This window comes from Dipodomys merriami, unplaced genomic scaffold, assembly GCF_024711535.1.
Source record: "Dipodomys merriami isolate MVZ:Mamm:240054 unplaced genomic scaffold, mDipMer1.0.p SCAF_287, whole genome shotgun sequence".
Lineage (NCBI taxonomy): Eukaryota > Metazoa > Chordata > Mammalia > Rodentia > Heteromyidae > Dipodomys > Dipodomys merriami.
Window position 1 is genome coordinate 289,342 of NW_027204348.1, and position 21,673 is coordinate 311,014.

At 37.0% G+C, this 21,673-nt stretch overlaps 1 non-coding gene across 1 annotated transcript; it reads right to left on the bottom strand.

The window, feature by feature from the left end:
* Positions 1-15,303: 15,303 nt before the first annotated feature.
* LOC138838675 (U6 spliceosomal RNA) lies at positions 15,304-15,410 on the bottom strand. The gene has a single exon (XR_011375707.1). It is a non-coding gene; the product is annotated as a U6 spliceosomal RNA (small nuclear RNA).
* Positions 15,411-21,673: the final 6,263 nt, after the last annotated feature.

Below are 21,673 nucleotides of genomic sequence, written 5' to 3' on the forward strand. Positions count from 1 at the left end.
TTAACATGTTTATATTCATATTCCTTCTACTACAAGGCGGGTGGTGGTCAGTGGCTATAGGTATGTCCACAAACTAAGGCATTAACCTAGCTTAGGTTACAACTATTAACATGAGGTATTGTTTGTATACATAGTGATAATTGAATCCCTTATTGTTAGGGAGCAGAAGGGAATAATATTCATTACATCCATAACACAGACATCCATCTTGTCTCCAAAGTCTTAATCTTTTACTGTCCAACAGCTCGAATTTATATACTTTTGAGGTAATAACTCATAACCCTGTCTTCCCTTGACTGACCTTTCCAGAGCAGAGCTCTCAGTCTTTTGATTGCTGTTTGAGATGGCTTTGCAATCTATCCCTTTCCAGGTTTAACAGTTTGGCCCTAGAATCCCTCACAAGTACTGTGACAGATGTCTTATTTTGAAAACTATATTTTTTCTAGGATAGGTTCAATTTTTAGATTTTATTTTATTTCAAAAATACTGTACAGAGTGGTTACAGTTACATGAATAAGATACATTCCTTTTTGAATATTTTTATCCACTCCATTGTTGTTCTCATTTCCCTTCCCACTCTCCAACAATCCTCCCCACCCCATAGTTGTAAAGTTCATTTCTGAAAGTGTCTTGTGAATATCATTGTTGCAATGGGTCACTCTTTGTACTTCTTTCATCACTATATTTTTTTCCCTTTCCATCTCCAAATCAGATAAATGTATATACAAGATGGAAGGTACCAAAATCAAGACAGAGTTTTCTAGGGATAAACCAATAGAAAAGCCAAATGAAATAAAATAATATCTAGATACTCTACCGACATCAAAGTTGATATCTGAAAAAAAATTTGCTGTTTCCATGTCATGGAGTTCATTTCAATTAGTATCATTTTGTAAGGTCAAATGTATATAACTCTGGAGCCAGCAATTCCCACTCTTGGGCTTGTAGAAATGATCTCAAGCTAAAACACACTAAATCTACAACTATATTTTTTTGCACCATTATTACTATAACTAAGATATGGAACCAATCAAGATGCCCCTCAATGGATGAATGGATCAAGAAAATGTTGTAATTTTATGCTTCTATCAGAAAGAATGATAGAATGATAGCCCCTTTCTTAAGAAAAGGGAAAGACTTGGAAAACAATCATATTATGTGAAGGAAGCCTTACTCAAAGAAAAATAGGTTCTAAGGTTTGCCTCATTTTTATTAATTAATATATGCTTAGGATAGTCCTGACAGACAGGTTTACTTTTTAAACTCTTAATATTCCCTTTTTTTCTCTCGCTCTTCCTATTTCATGACAATTGTGTGTGTGGATGTGTGTGTGTGTGTGTGTGTGTGTGTGTGTGTGTGTGTGTGTACGCGCACAGTAATGAAACTTGAGTGTACGCGCACAGTAATGAAACTTGATTCGGAGCCTCAAATTCTTGCTTGGTTTCTTCATTCATGACTTACTGAGTCTGTACTATTTCAACCAAGGTTTCATTCTGTCTTTGATTTAACAATTGAACATAAATATCTCATGGATTGCTACCCCAGCCATCTGTGAACCATGATCTTCCAATCTCAGCCTCGTGACTATATAAGAATAGAGATGAGGCACTGGCATCCAGCTTTATTGCCAAGTGTTTTTTTTGCTTTGATTGGTTTTTGTTTTTGTTTTTGTTGTTTTGTGCATTCAAAACCTGTAAGGACAACAAATCTCTTATAACCAAGAATATTCACATAAAATGTGTATTGTTTAAATATTACTTTATTAATGTTATCCTTTTACATCCACATTATGTGATTTGATTTTTTTTGAACTCTATCGTTGCAAATGGTAAAATCACATATATAATTTGAATCTTCTTTTCTTGGTTTTAGAGTGTGTTTCAAAACAGAATTTACCAAGGTTTAACTCTGCACTACAGAAGCAGCACCTTTATGATTATTCAATGCCCTGTAAATCATAAGTTCATCACTTCTTGTGGCACCATATGAGCCTATAATAACTCCACATAGTTTAGAACTCAATGCCATGCACTCTTCTGCCAAATATGCAAGGACATCCTTTGTAATTCTCCTTGGATTTTCACTGTTCTTCTCTCTACTCTCCCATGCTCATTCCTGTGATGATCATGTTGATTTTCTCCCCTGTTACATTCATCATTGCATCTTGGGAACTATTGTTATGCACTACTGTACTTCTATCCATTCTCCTTGTGCTTCGTCTTGTACCCCTCTCACCGCAGAGGGTCAGAGATTGAGGATATTTTCTTCACTCTTTAGCTCAGACATCTATCTTTACTTTCTAGCAATACATTCATTGAATTCTTTCTGTAAAGTCTAATGCCTTGAAAATGATTACTGCATTTTCATGGCTTTGTTATTTGGCATTGGGGAAGTTCATAGATCAGTAATTGTAACTCAGGTAAAAGAAGACTGCAATCATGCCTCCGTAGATGTTGTTCATTGGGTAATGTTTACTTCAAGGTCTTCCTGCCTGCTTCCTATTCACTGTTTATTTTTAAAGTAGCGTTTTCTTCTGGAAAGTATTTATGGGCCTAGTGTAGATCAATTCCCATTTTAATTAGTCATTAATTTTTTTCCATCATCATTCTGCAGATCCTTCTTAGTTTCTTCAGGGTCTGTATAGTAATGCTTTACATTCTTAGATATGTTTTTAACATCGATGCATCCGATGATAAAGACACATTGCTTAAGTCACCATTTTGATGATTGAAAAGAAACCATGCTACAATCTCACTATATCGCAATTTTCTGGTTTTAAATTCTTTTAGATTAGAATTGATGCTGGAGAACGAACATTCTGTGTACAAATTTATATTCTCCTAATTATTTTTAGTATACTTTCCAATATTGTATAAAGTTAACATTACTACTTACTTAGTGTTAGGATTTCTAAAATTGTTAGATTAAAAGTTCTATTCATTCACAATTTTAAGACAACATTGTCCATTATGACTAAGTGAGATATTTTAAACTTTTTATTTGTGGTCCTTAATGGTGGTGCTGGGGAATCAAGTTCTTAGCTTCATGTGTCTTAGTCTACTGTGTGCCTCTGAGCCTGATGTGACCTATGGTTTTATTTTCAATCAACTGGAATAAAGAAAAATTTCCCTAGGAAGGATTTAACACTTGGTTACTTTCTCCACTATCTCTCACACACATAAAAGTAATATAATTCTACACTGACAGAAAATGGTGTTCTTATATTTTATTTATTAGTAGTAACTTTTTGTTTTTTGTAGCCCCACTCTTCATTATGTCTTGCCCATTTGCTATCCCTCCTTCCCATAAAACTTGACTAGATCAACTGGAAACTCACTTCTAGTCAGCCTCCTCCTTAAAAAGCTCAACCTTAAATAACCTACCCCCTGGTAGCCCTGCTAAAAACTTTCAAAGGCCTGACTGCAACCAGACTCCTTCCTGAAAGCCCTCCTCTGCTTTAGGGAAATCCCTCTTCCACTCCACCCCTTCCTGGAATCCTTGCTCTGCACCACCAGAAACCAGGCCACATCCATATCTCCTTCTATGTCCCACCTTGCTGCAATAGAACCCCGCCTACACCAGGCTCCTCCCTCAAATTCCCACCTCGTCCACCAGATGAGATACGCCCCTAACTACTCTAGTCCCTCATAGTCGCATTGCTCCCATATCCTATTACCTCCAAACTCCTCCCTTCCCTTTCATACCCCATCCCCAACCAGCTTTCTCACTCCAGCCCCCCTGGATTCATCAGAATCTCTGCCCATAACTAGCCTACTTGAAAGAGGCCTAATCTCTCAGACACAGCCCTGAAACTACCTCTTCCCACAAAGCCCATTATGCTATACCAAAAACCCTTCATCTCCCTATAACTGCCCTTGAAGCCCTGCTTTGCTTGGCCAGAAGCTTCTCACACAGCCCATTTCCTTCCTGGAAAGGAAGCACTGCTCCACCACAAGCCTCTTTACCTCCCATATATACTCTCTCAGTGCCCTGACTTGCTCTCCAGATAACCCCCCCCTTGGCTCCTCCCTCAGTTCCACATCCTACTCCACCAGATACCCTGCCCACAATTATCCTACACCACTGTAGTTCTTACATTCCTTCTCAAAGCCCCTCCTCCAACTAGCCCCATGGCTCCAAACCCTGCCCTGCTCCTGAAAAACTCCACTAGAAAACCCCCACCACACTATGCCATTTCTGGACACCCACATTGCTCCACTGAAAACCACTGTTCCAGTTGACCTCCTTCTGGAAGCCTAGAAAACCTCCCCCACACTCTCCCGTATCTCGACACCATCATTGCTTCACTGGAAACCACTGCACCAGTTGGCCTCCCTCTGGAAGCCTCACTAGACTCAACTTTAAATCCCAGTCCCTTCATAGACCCTTTTGGAAGGTTGTTTTGCCCTGCTGGAAATCATGTCCATAGTCCATGTCCTGCCTTACAACACTGAAATACCCATTCAACCTCACTCCTCTTTTCGAAGTGGTAACTGGCAACACCAGAAACCCCATCCTAACTAGTCTAGTGCACTGGAACTTATCACTGCTCTCACAAAGCCCTGGTCCTGAAAAACGCCTCCATACATTGTGACTACATCCTGCTCTACTGGAAACCCCACCTCCACCCTAACACACTTCCCAAAGGACTGCCATTCTCCATGAGAAACCCCGCCCCTTACTAGCCTATGTCTTCCTAGTACCACCATGCCCTCTCAAAGCCACACCCTGAAAAGCTACTTCCTCATAGCTCTGCATTCCTACTCCAAATCCCCACCTTCTGTCAACCTCTTCCCTCCATTCCCTGCCCTGCCTTATGGAAAACCTCACCCTACATGTCCCACAAGGGCTCACAGTGTTCCACCAGATCCCTTCCTCTAAGTAACCTCCTCCTTTGTAGCCTTGTTCTTCCTTCTCAAAGCCCTGTCCCAAACAGCCTCCTCCCCAGTGACCCCACCTTCTTCCAATGAAAACCTGTCCACCTGCCAGCCTCCATCCTAAATCCCACCTACTGCAGAAGACACCCCTCTTCTAACAAGTCTAGTCCTTGCTGTTCCCTCCCTGATGTCTCAAAGCCCTACACAGGCTGGCCTTTGCCCTCAAATCCCTGTCCTGTTCCACCATACAGGCTGTGCCAATACGAACTCCTCCCTTAAACCAGACAGAGCTCCACCAGAAACCCCATACCACCTCATCTATGAAGTTCTCATCTAGTAACTATTATTACAAATGTGATTTTGAACATATCTGGGAAAATAGAAGTTCCAGGCTCCAGCTGGGCTCAGTCATAGAGAAGGATTTGTGCCTGGTTTTGATTTTTCAGCTTGTCCTGACAATGTAAAGTGCTTTTGTCTAAAACTGGATAAAAATCAGGCCAGTTTAATTTCAGGTGACTTCCTCCCCCCAGCCTTCCTCCAACAGAAGGGATGCAAAAGACCAATTTTTGAAATGCCTTGCTAAATTAGCAAGCCCTGGGAAAATGAAGCTCAACAAAGTTACTTAGATTAAAATAAATACTGTCTTAAATTTTTCTTTCAAAACTTTAAAATGTACATATAACTGATTTTGATTTTTGCGTGCTTAAAAATCTGAGTGTGTTTTGTATGTGCTTGTGAACATGTTCATGATAGAAATTGTCAGCATGCTGTAACAATTGGCTGAGTTTAAGTTTAAAGTTCCAAAGGTTATGAGATTTGATCATTACTAAAAATTTTTTAAAGCATTTTCACATTGTTTGAAATAGCTTTTTAAGGATTCTTTAACTTAAAAATTAGAAAATCTGGTATTTTAGAATGCATAAAGCTGTTTACACTGTAATCAAAATATCTGGCTTAACAAAAAGGAGAAATTTAGAAGCCAACAGAAGACCTATCGTTAGGAGTGAAGGATGAACAGGCAGAAGTGCAGTTCAGCTGGTCATGCATGGTGGAACAGGCCCTGGGAAGAGTCCATGCATCGTGAATTAGGGCAAGCGGGCACAAACGCAGTTCAACTAAATCTAAAGAGTCGGATTGGGTGTGTGCCCATTCCACAGGAAGGGCCAAGTGGCCCATTTTTATTCTGCCCCTTTTCCCTACAGATAGACACTGGAAACATGATGGTATAAATGAGTGATGTGAAGATCTGATCAACATTGCTAAAACTGCCCCTTGGATGTGTTAATATTAAAATTAAGAAGGCCTTAAAAAGAGGATCAAAAATTTTATTTGTATAATGTGGTTTGATCTCTGATATTCTGCCATTGGATATGTTATTTTTAAGACATAAAGGTGTTAAGTCTAGCTTCTTGGTACAGTGATGATTCTAATTTTTGCATTGAGAAAAAAATGTTATTTGAGCTTAAAAGTTTTCATGTATATTTGTTTAAAAACAAGCAGCCAAAAGGAAATGAGTGACACCTAGCCTCGAGAGTTTAAGGGGTTTTTCAAAATGCAACTAAAAACTAAAGTATAGAATATTAAAACAGAGATGAATAGGAGGCTTACATGTTAGGAATGGATTTCTGTATATAACGTTTAAAAGTAAAATTGTTCTAAACATTTGCCTCAAAGTACAAAAAGGAAAAATTAGGATTACCAAAGTTATTGCTTAATTCCTATTTCAGTTTGGTCTCATAGGTTTTTTCTTTTTTTTCCGTAACAGATCCCAGCAGATCCACAAAAAGGAGTTAGGATTCTTGTAAGTTTGTCAGATGTAACTTTGGCTCTTAATAAGTTTCAGGTAAGAATATGCTTAAAAGCTACTACTATGTTGACTGCCTTTTTGCTTTTAATTGGAGTAAAAAGGCCTTTTATGAGACTCATTGAACTGAAAATTGGTTCAAATCCAGCCTGGGCAGATGAAGGTCTCTGTGAGAATATCACCTCTACTCAGCCAGCAGAAGGCAGAAAGAGTAAGCAGACCTGCTTTAGGATTCAATGTGGCAGAGTGCTAACCTTTAGCTGTAGAGCTGAGGGACAACACTCAGGCCCCAATTTCAAGTCCAGCAACCAACTAAGGGAATTGCCAATGAGGCATTCTTTCCAGTGTGGAGAAGACACTCCTTGGATGAAAGTAATGGAGGAGCATCCAGAGACCGTAAGCCACTGCTTAGAAGGCAGAAATAATGTCAGATCCTTGAGTCATTTGTGCATGGCCCTTCACAAATTGGTCAGAGCCAGGAGGTCATGGGAAGATAGTTTGTAAGCATGTCTATGACTGAAAGGGCCAGGAACTTGTCAGTCATCTGTGATATTAGTAAAAAGCTAAGGTTGCAAAATGTGGAGGATAGTTTAAATCCCAACCCCTGTATGTGCCAAAAGCTCTAATTGGCAGTAACTTTTGAGCTGACACAAGCTACATGAAATTGATCTTCTCAGGAAAAGTTTGTAAACCCGAGAGTGTGTTTCTATTGATATCTGTCTGAAGGCCTGCATAGGTATCTCAGACATTGTTAGGATTACTAGAGATCACGTTCCGAAGCCATTCATAAAGATCCTTTTGCAAACCAGAAGACTAAAGAAGCTCCACTGCTGTAGCCAGAAAAATGGTCTGTGCATTTGTCAAAAGTTAAAATATTGTTCTTAATGACATCTAACCATGGTAACCTCTTTGTAAAATAGGCTAAGTTTATAGGATCCTGGCTAGGTAGGATCAACACTCCTGAGTCAGCTTCAAGAAGTGACAGAAGATGAATCTTTGTCCATCATCCCTTATTAAGAATAAGGGAAAATATTCACTTTTTTAAAAATATGGCAAAATAGAAGGAAAAGGCATGGGAAATAATAGTACAGGCCTGAGTCCTCTATATCTGCTTAGAAAATCCTAGCTTTATTAAAAGATCTATTTGTTTAAAAAGTTGTCATCTTGGTAAATTGTCCTGGGCTTTTGTGTAAATTGTCTTAAAAACTAGTGGAGTCACAGCCTGCCAAGCGTATGCAATGTATCCTTACCAGTCTATGTAGGAATTTGCAGTCAAGCACGAGGTGTGACAGTCCCTTGGAGCCACTGAGAGACCCTGCTGCTGTTGCTGCACATCCTAATGGGTAAAGTTCAACAACAGCCTGACAGTTACCTGGAGGATATCTACATCATCATCCAGATTACCTCCACCGTGGTAAAGGTAGACTGCACTCCTGACTGATTCCATTACTTGAAAATGCTTCCCGGTTGAAAGCTGCTACAACTAAGATTGTGTGGGACATTCACTTGGTAATATGCAGTAATTCTCTATACTCCCACAGTAGATATTGGGAACGAGGATATCACTGGCTTGCCTTAGCCTTTGGAGTCTAAAAGCCACACAAATACATTAGTTTTTATTCATCCTAACTTCAAGTCAACTCATCTTTCTAAAAATAGTTTTTAGTTTCACTCATTATCTTGTCTTTATTGTAAAGCTAACCCTAACCCTCACCGTAATCATACTCTAATCTTATTATTAGCAGTTTTCTATTTCACATTCATCCTAATTCTAACTCTATTTGTTATTCGAAGATTTACTTTGTTTGACCCTAAATTTTCCATTTCCCTAATGCTTACACTAAGCCTAGCTGGAACTAAAACCTAACTTTCACCCTAATGATAATCCAATTCTAATGTTTAAGAAAAATACTCTAGTTTTTAATCTTTCTAATGAATACTCCAGTTTTCACTCTGGAAATAAGTTTCAGTTTGCCCTAATTCTCACCAATTTTTTTGACTCTACCTCGAAAGTTATCTTGTTCCCTAACAGGAGCCATTATATTACTTGTCCTCACATTCTCTTACCAGGAAAAATACTGTAGTTTCCATTGATTCTACCTTTTTCTGAACTACTGTATCTGAAAACAGTTTCAGATTTACTTACCATCTAGTCCATTACTTAACGCTAACTCTTAACCTAAACCTGTCTGGAAAACTCTCATTAATCACTACAAGAATGATCACTGAGAAATAAATGTAATGATAATGTTCTAGTTACTATTCAGCCTCATATATTTGCTTCTACTTGTTAGTGAACACAATTTTATACTAAAAGCTTTATTATTCGTAACAGTAAATATAATCAGAAGAAAATACTGACCCTAATCTTAATCCAAATTATATGACAATACTAACACTAACACAAGTACACTAGTTTTCACTCATCCTTCCAAACACAGGTTTCAATTTTTCCAATATCTTAGTCACTTTCTAACCCTAAACGTAATCTTTCTTAACTGGAACATTGAGAATAACCATCAGCCTAATTGTGAGTAGATTCTAACATTAATAGCAATACACTAGTTTACATTCATTCTAATTCTTACCAGGCTTATATTAAAATTTACCTTCAATTAGACCCTCATTTTTTTTCTCCTTCACTCTAAGCCTAACCATGGCTGGAATCCTAACCATTACCTTGACACTAATCTTTTCCCAATTCTAAAATTTATGAAAAATGCTCATTTTGTGCAATCCTAACTGAAATTCCATTGGTAATTCTTGAAATAAATTGTAGGTTTTCTGTAAACCCTACAGATTTTTCACTCTTAACTCTGAATATATTTTGTTCCATAACAGGAATCATTATACCCATTGATCTCAAATCTTGATTTTATGAAATACTTCCATTATCCCAGCTTTTCCTGAATTCCTAGAACCTAAAAAACGGTTCAGCTTTACTTAATATTTAACATTTCTTTTTTTTTCCATTTTGTCGTTCGTGAGGCTTGCACTCTGGGCCAGGGCATAATCCCTGAGTTCTTTAGCCCTAGGTGTGCGTTTAACCAATTGAGCCACAGCACCGCTTTTATGTTTTATAGTGGTTAATTTGAGATAAAAGTCTCATGGACTTTCCTGCCTGAGCTACCTTTGAACTGCGATGCTCAGAAAATAGCTTCCTGAGTAGCTAGGATAATAGGCGCGAGTCACTAGTTTAACCCATTTCTTTACTCTATCCTCAACTCCGGTTAACCAGAAACGTAATCCAAATCACATTCTGATTTAACACCAAATGGTTAACGTAAGGAAAATTGTCTAGATTCTATTCAATCACATATTTTTTTGGCTTCTAATTCTAATTGGAAAACTAAAATTCACCTTAAAGCTTATCCTTCCCTAACCCTAACCGGAACAAAAAAGTATCTCACACTTTAAACCAAATTATATCTGAATGTTGAAAGTAACACAGACTGGTTTTCATTCATTCTTCTTAAAATATGTGGCAGTTTTACACAATGTCTTACATGTTTTTCTCATCCTAACCCCGTTCTAACTAGCACAACTTTCCTAATCCTAAGCCTACATATAACCGAATCATCATGTTAGTAGCAAGCCTCTTTTTTCATATTTATCCTAACTCTTGCTCAGCATGTAGGTCTAACTTTTACTTGCATTTTGAACATAAATTTTTAACTGTTTTTCTATGTCCTGTCAGGTTTTATTTTTCATTATTTTTAAAATTTTTATTTTGTTGAAAAGATGATTTAAAGAGGGATTAGTTACATATAAAAGGTAAGGAATACGTTTCTTGTTGAGCATTGTTACCCCTTCCTTTCTTGTTCTCCCACTATCCCGTCCCTCCCCACTTCTCATACCCTTCCCTTCCCATGGTATAAACTTCATTTTCAACATAGTGTCTTGGGAGTATCATTGTTGCAATGGGTCATCCTGTGATGAACCTAAATTTTGTATTTCTCTAATCCTAATTCTAATTCTGTCAGAGATCCTAACCCTAACCATAATAATAATGATAGCTCAATTCAAAAGTTAACAAAAGATATTCAGGTTTTTATTTATTCTATTAATTCACTGTACATCTTGAATTAACTTGAAGTTTAGCTTAAATCTTCCAAATTAGTTTATATGTGCATATATAAGGATGTAATTTTATTTTAAAAACAGAAGATCTTTGGAGGAAGGTGTAATGATAAAGAAATAGAGGGAGTATAATCAAATACCGTTAAAGATTTTATGGAATTGTCACTTCTGACAATTAATATCTATTAACAAAATAACTAAAAATTAATAAAGAACACACTGCCTTCTAATGTTCTTTAAGAGAGCCATGCTCTATCTTCTGAAAAAAAACTCGTGTTAGATAAACTTTGTCCATGCATAATTTATATTGTTTGCCAATTATTTAACTTAATGAATAAAAATTTATCGAATAAGATTCCGTGACAAAAAATATAAAACAGTTACTTAGCAATTGTTTGAGAAAAAGTTATTGTCATGAGTTTTAAGAAATGGAATTGCTATTTCCCTACAAAACAATGACTTAGGTTTACTAATCTAGTATTTGTAGTAAGTTTAGAAAACATAATTGGCATGAAAAACAACTAACTGTACATCTTGTTTCTTGAATGAGTTATATTTTAAACATTGTCTTTTATTCAAATAAATACTTAAGTTTACATTTCAAAATAAGTTCAATTTTATCTCCTTTCAGAACAAGTACTTACCCTGCAATTAAATGTACTAGCATATTCAGGTATTTAGAAAATAAATTTTCTATGTTTTATATATAGCTCTACATATTCAGAATGACATGATTTTTTTATTCATAAATGTCTAACGTCAGATTTTTGTTTCATCAATATAAATTGTCCCATGAGGTTGTAGTGAAGGCTCCAGTAACCAGAGTGGTCAAAACCATTTCCTGAATTTGAAATTTTAAATCAAATCATTTTTAAGCTTTGATAATATCATTTATTGTCTCTTCAGAGCAATTAATCTAAAACAAATACTACTTTTAAACATTTCACTCACATTATAAAGAATATTAACATAGGTCAAAAAAAGACTAATTATTCCAGACTCATCATATTTGGTGATCTTAGTTTGAAGAATGCAGAGAGTAGAAGTTCCTTATACTCAATAAATAGTTTTGGTTAAATTAAATCATATATCTGGATTTCTAATTTGGAGATTAATCACATGGAAACAGGAAAACAATAAAAAATAGTACTTTGGGATCAACAGAAAAAGATATTTGTGCGTGTACCACAGTTGCTTTATTTGTTTGTAGGTGAACACTGGACTTCGATTTCTATCTTAGCTCTTGTTGTGAATAATGTGCATAACAATGAATTACAGATGTATTTATGAGTTACCCAGAGAGAAATAATCACACGATTGGTGGGACAGATGATATTTCAACTTTGGATTTCTTTAGAAAACTGCATACTACTTTCTACAACGAGAACACTAACCTGTATTTTGACCAAGAGTGTCGAAAATTTCCTTTTCTCCACACTGTCGCCAGCCAACATTATTACATTTTGAGTTTTTTTTAAGGGCAGGTTTTTACTGTGTGCAGTACCCAAGACTGGCCTTAAACTCAAATCCTTTTACTCCAACCTCCAACCACTTGGAATTACCAGCCTTTACCTCCACACCTGGTTCCTTGGATATTTTTGATAAGAGTTATAATAGTTAAGAAGTAGTATCAAAGTAATTTTGAATTGCATTTCTCTAATGACTTCTGTTCACAAAGCATTAAGCCAGCATTGAAGTTGTATTAAATACAAATTTGTAAATCCACAGGCAATTTTCAGGGCTTTTTGGAAAACATGTCTATTCAGAACTTTTGTCCATTTTTAATCAAGTTTCTTGTTAATCTCATCTTTAATCTCTCTATAGAAAATCAATAATTAATTCAAGGTAGTAGAAAGGAAAAAATTAAGCAGCTCCTAAAATTTTTAAATTTTTAATAACATGATATTGCTTAAATCATTTTCTGTTAACGCTTGAGACTATATAACTCAATTTAGTTAGACCTTTTACAAGTCTATATATATATATATTATTTATTTTACTTTGATTGTTCTTTCCAAAGCCTGTACGACTAATTTCACTTGCTTTCTTTCAGTCTCATGTAGTTCAGATTTCAAACTGAAGAATAAATGGAAGGAAGCAAACAAAAAATACAGTTCCCCTCATCTGATGATGCCTCTACAAGAATGAGGAAAGTTTTCATCCTTCTAAGGACCTATGATAAAATATCAAAAAGACAATTTATTCTTCTAGGTCTTCCTTATCTTTGCTATGTAACTTAAATGATGTAAAACACAATATACTGCTCAGATACTTTTATGTTTTATCAGGTTTGCACATTTTTATATGGATTTCACCTCAGTCTACAACATTCCTTCATTTTTCTGTCTCTGATATTTTTACACTATCACGACATAAATAACCATTTTGGTTTACAGCATGAGAAGTTATCCACCTGGCTTCCTTGGAAGCTGAGCATGGTCAATAGATATTACTTCTGGTTGCTAACACTACACGTAATGGCTTCTGTACTACTTATCATATTCTATTTAGTATTTAAAAAAGAATGCTGGGTAAACTCAAAGTTCATTCATAGCTTTATGTTAAGTGTTTCACAAATTTTATTCTCTTACTTCTTAAGATAACATTTGGTATAATGCTAATGTTATTACCATTGTAGTGTTGGGGAAATTGTAGTAAAAGACTATAAGTGCATGGCCCAAAGATACACACAGTGAGGAAGGAAATGAGTCAAAGTTTCCAAAAGTCTTTCAGCAATACCAAAAAGGTGGGTAAAATCTCTCCATTCTCTTATGCTCTCAATTCAATATTCATATTGTCCAAGAAATAATAGCATAGCAAATATTTCCCATGGTGATTGTTTTCTGTCACATTTTGTCTTCAACACAGACTGTGTTGGTGACAATGGGTTTTCATGCACAGAGCTGAGCTTACAAATTGAGGTCCGAAGACAGCCAAATTTCTTCTGTCCCACAGTTCCAGTTTCTTTTTTAAAAAGTACTAAAACTTTTAAATATCATCACTTACTATCTTTTAACAATCCCCAAACGAATTAAATTGACATATAATCACTCAAAAGGCTTTCAAATTAGGTGATGATAAAACAGTCCCCCATGAAGTAAATTTTCTTTTACTTTTAAAATTGTTCTAAAAACCTTGTGCTGGCTGGTCACACCTATAATCCTATCTACTCTGAATATTTGCTCAGGAGACTGAGATCTGTGGATAACACTTGGGAGCCAATCAGGGCCAAAAAAAACTTCATGAAATTATATTTCAAAATGTTTAATGAACTAGCAAAGAGCCAAGAATTGAGATGTAGCTTATATTGTAGCTCACCAATCTAGATAGGAAAGGCCTAGCAAGGCCTCGAAGCCCTGATTTAAATTCTGAGCATTCCAATATATATGCATGGTGTTTGTTCGCATGCACATGTGTGTATGCTTGTGCGCTGCCGCACTCACACACACACACACACACACACACATTTATTCAAATTACCTTCATATCAGTGTTCTGAATTAATTTCTTTGTTAACAATATTATATGGGTAAAATAGAGGAAATAAACTCTTCCATCTAAGAACATTGTTATATGTTTTTTTATGGTAATAATACTGTGCAGAAGGGTCACATTTACATGAACAAGGAAACTAGTAAGTTTCCTAACAAGCATTGTTACCTCCTCCTTTATATTTCCCCTACCATCCCTTCCCTCCGACCTCCACAAGTACACTCCCCATCCCCTTCCTTCCTCCGCCTAAATTGTAAAGTTCATTTTTAAAAATAGTTTCTTGTGCATCTCATTGTTACAATGGGTCAACCTGTATCTCTATTTGAGCATTTTTTTCCCTTCCCCTCCCCAAATTAGAGAAGCATACATACAAGATGTAAGTGTACCAACTTCAAATACAGAGAAAACAGGGGTTATAATGTGGGGAGAAACATACAATAAACAAAAAAAATGACATCACACATTATAAGTACGTTAGAAACAATAGCAAGAAACAAAAAACCACTTGTGTCCCTATCTTGGGGTTCAATTTCTTTAACATCAACTTATCTGGTTATATGCACATATCTTTTGAATTTTCTGCTTATCCCAGACATACATTCATTATTGAAAATAAGGGAAATCATGGGACCTATATTTCTTTGGACTTGGCTTACTTCACTCAATAAATTTTTTTTCAAGTCTTTCCATTTCCTAACAATTTGGGCGATGTCATTCTTTCTGATGGAGGCAAAGAATTCCATTGTGTATATATAACACATTTTCTTGATCCATTCATCTAATGGGGGCATCTGTTTTGGATCCATATCTTAGCTATCATAAATAATGTTGCAATAACTATAGTTGTGCTGGTAGTTTTAGTATGGTCTTTTTTATGATCATTTGGATAAATCCCCAAAAGTGGGATTACTGTATTATAGGGTAGTTTTATATGGAGTCTTCTGAGGCACCTCCATACTGCTTTCCAAAGTAGTTGAACAAGTTTACACTCCCACCAAGAATGTGGTACGGTTCCCTTGTGGCCACATACGTTTCAGCATCTGTTGCTGTAAAAATATGGAACGCACCAAGACTTTGCATGTCATCCTTGCCCAGCATGCATGCTAATCTTCTCTGTATCGTTCCAATGTTAGTGTATGTGATGCTAAATTGAGCACAGAACAGTTTTTATATATAAAGTATAACTTTTAATTGATTTTATTAAGCTAGGCAATTCAACAAAAAGTAAGTTCAAAAGAATTGTTGTGAAATTATAGAATCATGTATTTCTTACATAAGCACACATTAAAGAATAAAATCAAGATAGACATGCCAAAAACAAAATAATTCCAGATATTTGTAGTTCAAGAGATTTGGAGGAGGAGAAATTCAATTATCCTATACAAGGCACCTGTCAAAATGAACATTGCAGCAAGTGTTAAGGTTTGTTAAAAGTTTTAATGTTTTAAATATGATTAATTTTGGGATTTTGCTTATATATGCCAAAAATAGGACTCTTTGGCAGGTATAAAACTTTTCTGTAAAGTATTTAAGATTTATGATAGCAGACATTAAGTACTAAGTATGTACATTTTAGAGTTTATGGAAACTTTATTAATGAGAAGTTGCAAAGTCTTTGTGTAAAGAAGCAGAGTGAAGAGTTACAACTTTAACTACACAGTTTCTGTTAAAACTTTAGTGATTCCTTACTTTATTTGTTAGCAAGGAATAAATGATGATATAAGCCATAATGTACACATGTATGTTACTATTCACACAAATACATATTCTCATGTATACATGCACACATGGAGAAAGACACATAATTACAGCCAACACAAGTTTCACCAGTTGTTGAATATGCCTTAAAAGGAATACTTGGAACAATACATGTTGAAGATGTATTTGTCCTTAAGAGTTGATTTTCCACTCCTCTTATCTCTTAAAACTGGTAGTGTTAGAGAGATTTGACTTTCAAAATGCAGTACAAGTGATAACAATTGACTTGGAAACCTCAGTAAGTATAAGTCATATGGTGTCTCCCTGCTCCTCATGGAATGCTTACTCTTGTAGACATTCTCAGCAACCAATGTAGCAGGAGAATACCCTGGTAAAGAGTAAAGGTATAAGGCTTTAAATAGCATCCTTACTTGAGCTCTTTTTCCAACAACCAGCATGAATTCCTAGGCAGATGAATGAGTCCTCAGTAAACTGGACTCTACATATACATTTAACTAACCCATGTGAAAATTCCTAGGTGAGAAATGCTGACTGAGGTCTTGCTAATTAGCTGGCAAAGAAAATAAGAAAAAAAAAGTATTTTTAATGTTTTAAAGTTTGAGAATAATTTGTAACCTGTCAATAAATGTGTAGAACACAATTATACCAACTGACGAAAAAATGATGGCATTTCATTTATGTGCTCTTGGACTTGGGCAGTGATTTTATATGTGTCTACACAAGTAGAATCAGCATAAATCAAGCCAGCATTTCTTCATTTAAGATATAAGGAAAGGATACTGGTTGACCCATTGTAACAATGAAATATACAAGACATTCTAACAGAGGATGGGTGAAGGGGGGAGGTGGAGAGGTGTGAAGGGAAGGGATGGTAGGGGAAAAACAAAGGAGGGGGTAACAATGCTCAATAAGAAATGTACTCATTACCTTACTTATGTAAATGTAACCCCTCTGTACAGTATTTATAATAAAAATATATGTTAAAAAGATACAAGGAAAACTTCTGTACTTACATGAAGTTGTATTTGTCACTCAATATAAGTAAGGTATTGGTTTTAGGACCACAGGCTTATTACTTTGGATACTCAAAATCTCTACATGAACACAGTATATTATTTACATCAGAATCTGCCCACAATCTAGTGCAGTATAATTGTTATGAGAATTTTTACTACATTCTATATTTGTAATGAAAACTAAAAGTATATGCAATATAAACAGATACAATTTTTTTCAGATAAATTTTGTATGCAGTTTGTGGATGGAATTTGGAGAGCAATTTTGAAAAGCACAAATTGCATCAAAAAGACCAGTCTGAAAATTGTAACAAGGAGCTAATACAGCATCATTGAATAGTATGGAACTCCAAGGAGAAGTACTTGAATTGAGACAATATCAGAAAGTGTAACAACCCAAGGTCTTTTTAGAGATGCAGCTGCTAGATTTCTCATGTAGAGCTTTCATAACAGTTTGTGAAGCACAAATCAGAACCTCACTGAAGTGTAGATGGTTTTCCCTCAACTTTCTGTCATGATCAGTCATTATTAATCAACATATAGCTAATCTTGAATAATCCTCTAATAAAATGTTGATGGAGTGTTTATATGCAAAAACCTCGGAATGCTAACTTTTTCAATTAGGACAGTCTGTATTCTATGATCCAGCCGAGGGAAAACTAGGTAAGCATCCATTTACAACCTTCTGAATAATTCTGATTCTGCCCACATCACTATCCATACTTCTGCACGAGTGAAACAATTTTCAAAGAATTTATCATTTAAAATTTAAATTTATGGTTCCGGGAAGATAGTGAAGGAGAAGCTGGAAGCTTAACTAAGCCAAAGAATCACACCAAATGTGCCATCACAGTACAGAGAGTTAGGCCAGAGAGGGAAAATCCAGGCAAGTAGACAAATCTGAGCAGTTGCCAGCAGCCGTGGTTGCAGCTATGGTGGGGGCGGTGGCGGCCATAACCACCATACCTGCAACACAGAGAGTCTAGGACAAAGGCGCCTGATGCAGAAGGTGAGAGGATTCTACTCAACACCAGCAAGAACTGACAAGGAGCAGACATCTTCATCCTTCATATCGCAGATCAGAGATCACCCAGGAACCAGACTCCTGTGTGAGTAGAAGCCTGACTTCCTCACTCCTTCTCAGGGAGCAGAGAAGGGAAGGCCACCCCTCCCTGCCCACTACCGGAGATCTCCATCTTTGGTACTGGTAAAGGCCTGGCTGAGCAGCTAGCTCCAACTCATTCCTTGGATGAAAACAGAAAGTCATTTAACAGGTCACAGGAACCTAACCTGACCTGCCAGGCTCAGCTCCACTCAAGGAAAATTCACCCATCCCGGGCCTGCACCATCATTGGGTAAACAGAGCCAGAGGCTGATCCTCCCTAGACAATCAATTGAAATTCAGTAACAATTAACCCTGAGAATGGCTGTTGGCTAGGCTCTGTGACTGCCTCAGAAGCTAGGCCTCAGGGAAAAGCGACTGTTTACTGAAAGGCCTCAACTCTACCCAGAACCTAGCCCCATCACAGCATCTCCAAACTAGAAGAAACAGCCATCTTTTGTGATACTCAAAGCAGATCTCCCTCCCATTGAACTAGCCTGGGAGGAGGATGACAAAATCCTAGGTAAATCAAAACATTTTTCTGCCTGCTCAAACAAACTGACTTAAGAAAACAACCAAGCTACAGGAAAATCAAATACCACAAGCAGACCAGAGACTCCAACAAGAGACTGGTTATGAAGGGAGATACAGGATCTTCCCTTCTCACCCCCCAAAAAGAAAGAACTCTTTTTTGTCACCTTTTATTAAAATTGTTTTAACATTTTTAATTTTTAACTTTAAAAAATTGTTTTCTATTAACTTTTTTTTCTTCCTCTTATAATTTTTATTTTATGGGTATACGTGTGTGTGTGTGTGTGTGTGTGTGTGTGCGCGCTTTTTTTCCATTTTTGTTTAGCACTACTGACCTTTTGATCTTTTTTTCCTTTCTTTCTCATTCTTTTCACTTTTTTTCTCTTTCGTTCTTCTTTGTGTGATTTAGTCACATTTCTGCTCATTCTCAGATATACCTGTAGTCGATTATTAGACCTTATCCCCGATTGTATACACACTTAATCCAGAAATTTATTACTGAATTCAAAACCTCTTAGACTTAATTTCTTTAATAGCTGTACTACCTCTATATACCTATATAAAATATTAAGCATTTTTATTTTTTATTTCTTGACATCTCTTTTCTATCCCTCCACTTCTCTTATCATATTCCTGTCCTTCTCTGAATATTACATTTTTATTCTGCATAATATTAAGTGTTTCACTTTTCAATTTTTAATTTTTGTTTTACTATTTTTCCTTGTCTTTTTTTTCTCTTTCTCCTCCTCCCCCCCCCCCCCCGGTGTCTACTATCATTCTATTGAATCAATTTCCTGCTTTGAGATTAGGACTAAGTTAGCTCTCCCTCTACCTTTCCACATCCCTCTATTCCTATGTATACCCACATCTCTCACTAAACCTAATAATTTCTGGTTTGCCAAATTCTTCTTTGCTGTTCATAGCCTATTAATACATAGTTGGTTGATGTTGAAAATGTATCTGTTGAACTAGGTTATATCTGCAGGCTTTTGTAATAATTATTTGTTTATTTTTATTGTGAAAATACTGTACAGAGCGGTTACAATTACATGGGCAAAATATTTGCTGCCTTCAGGAGTCACACCTTGCCAATAAAAATAAACACATTTTCGAACAAAATCTACCAAGCAAACAGCTCCCATAAACAGGCAGGAGTTGCAATACTAATATCAGATAAAATAGACTTCAAATTAAAATTTGTGAGAAGAGATAAAGAAGGTCGCTACATACTAATCAAGGGATCTCTCTTTCAGGAGGATCTGGAGGCTTTTGACTGTGCAATTACAGACTTCTTTGATGCTTCACTTAAGATAGTTTTCGAGCACAAAATTGGTGTTACTCTCATGCCAAATGGGCAGAATAAGCTGGAAAAACACAAGAAAAATGGCAAGTCCGGGTATCTCAACTCCCACTCATGATAATCAGTGGACAGAACAGATAATGCATAATCCAGAGGAGAGCTTCCAAAAAGCTCTAAAAACACTAATGGTAAACATTGTAAGATTGAAAACCTTCAAAGGACTCTGTGTGAGCATGATATAGGAAAACAGATGTCAAAACAGGAAGCTCATAGGTGTGAGGAAGCTACTCAAAGATAGATAAAAGAATTGCATGAGCAGCTTGTGAAAACTCAAAGAGAAATAAAGGAATTGTGTGAGTATGCTGAGATTAGTCAAAGAGAACTACAGGAATTGCATGAACATGAGGAAGCTGATCAAAGAGTAATACAGGAATTTCAAGAGCTGGATGAGCATAGACAAAGATCAATAGAGGAATTCATGGAATCCATAAACAGAGAGTTGAAAGAAGTCAGGGAGTCCACAAAAGAAATGCTGAATGGATCCCAACAGAAGTAATGGGTGTCCAAGGAAACCATAAACAATCAACCAAGTTATTTGAGAATAAACACTTGACACTAAATTAAGGAAGTAAAGAATTTCATACAAGATCTAAAACAGAGGAGTCCGGGAAGATGGTGGAGGAGAAACTGGAGTCTAAGTAAGCTCTCGCATAGAAAGCAGTTTTAGAGTTCCAGTGAACAGTCCTAAGTCAGAGAATTACACCAAGTGAGTCATCACAGGACAGAGAGTTTGGCCAGAGAAGGAAATCCAGGCAAGGAGATACTTCTGAGCCCTTGCCAGCAGCCGCCGCGGCGGTGGCAGCTGTAGCAGTGGTGGGCAAGTGCAGCCACCATAGCTGAGCAACAGAGAGTCCCAGATGAAGGAGCCAGATGCAGCAGGTGAGCGTATTCTACTCAACACCAGCAAGAACCAAAAAGAAGCAGACATCTTCATCCTGCAGTTCGAAGACCAGAGACGACCCAGGAACTAAGACTCAGCATGAGTAGAAGCCTGACGTCCTCACTTCTTCTCAGGGAGCAGAGGAGGGAAGGCCACCCCTACCCCCCAGCACCAGTGATCTCCATCTTGGATACAGACAAAGCTCAGCGGAGCTGGGAGCTCCAGCTCAGGCCTTGGAATAAAACGAGTTATTTAGCAGGTCACAAGAACTTAACAGGGGAGTGACCTGCCAGACTCAGCTCCATCCAGGGAAAAGTCACCCAGCTCGGGTGCCAGCCATAGGAGTGGCTTTCCTCACTGGGTAAGCAGAGCCAGAGGCTGCCCCTCCCTCTAGCAGCCTCGACAAGCAATTGAAAATCAGTAAACAGAAACCCTGAGAATGGCTCCAGGCTGGGCTCTGTGAGGTTTTCACAAACCAGCCCCAGAAAAGCTACCAGAACCTAGCCTCATCACTGCATCCCCCTCTTTTGTGATACTTAATGCAGATCTGTTTCCCAATGAACTAGCCTGGGAGGAGGATGGCCAAATCCTGGGTAAAGCAGAGCATTTTACTGCCTGTTCGAACAAACTGACTTAAGAAACCAACCAAGCCACAGGACCACAAGCAGACCAGAGACTCCAACAAGAGGCTGGTTACGGACACAAGGGAGATACAGGATTTTTCCCACTCCTCCCCCCCAAAAAAATCAAAGAAATTTTTGGGTTTGTTTTGTTTTTTGTTTTTTTTTTTCTCTTTTTTCTCTTCTTCGTTT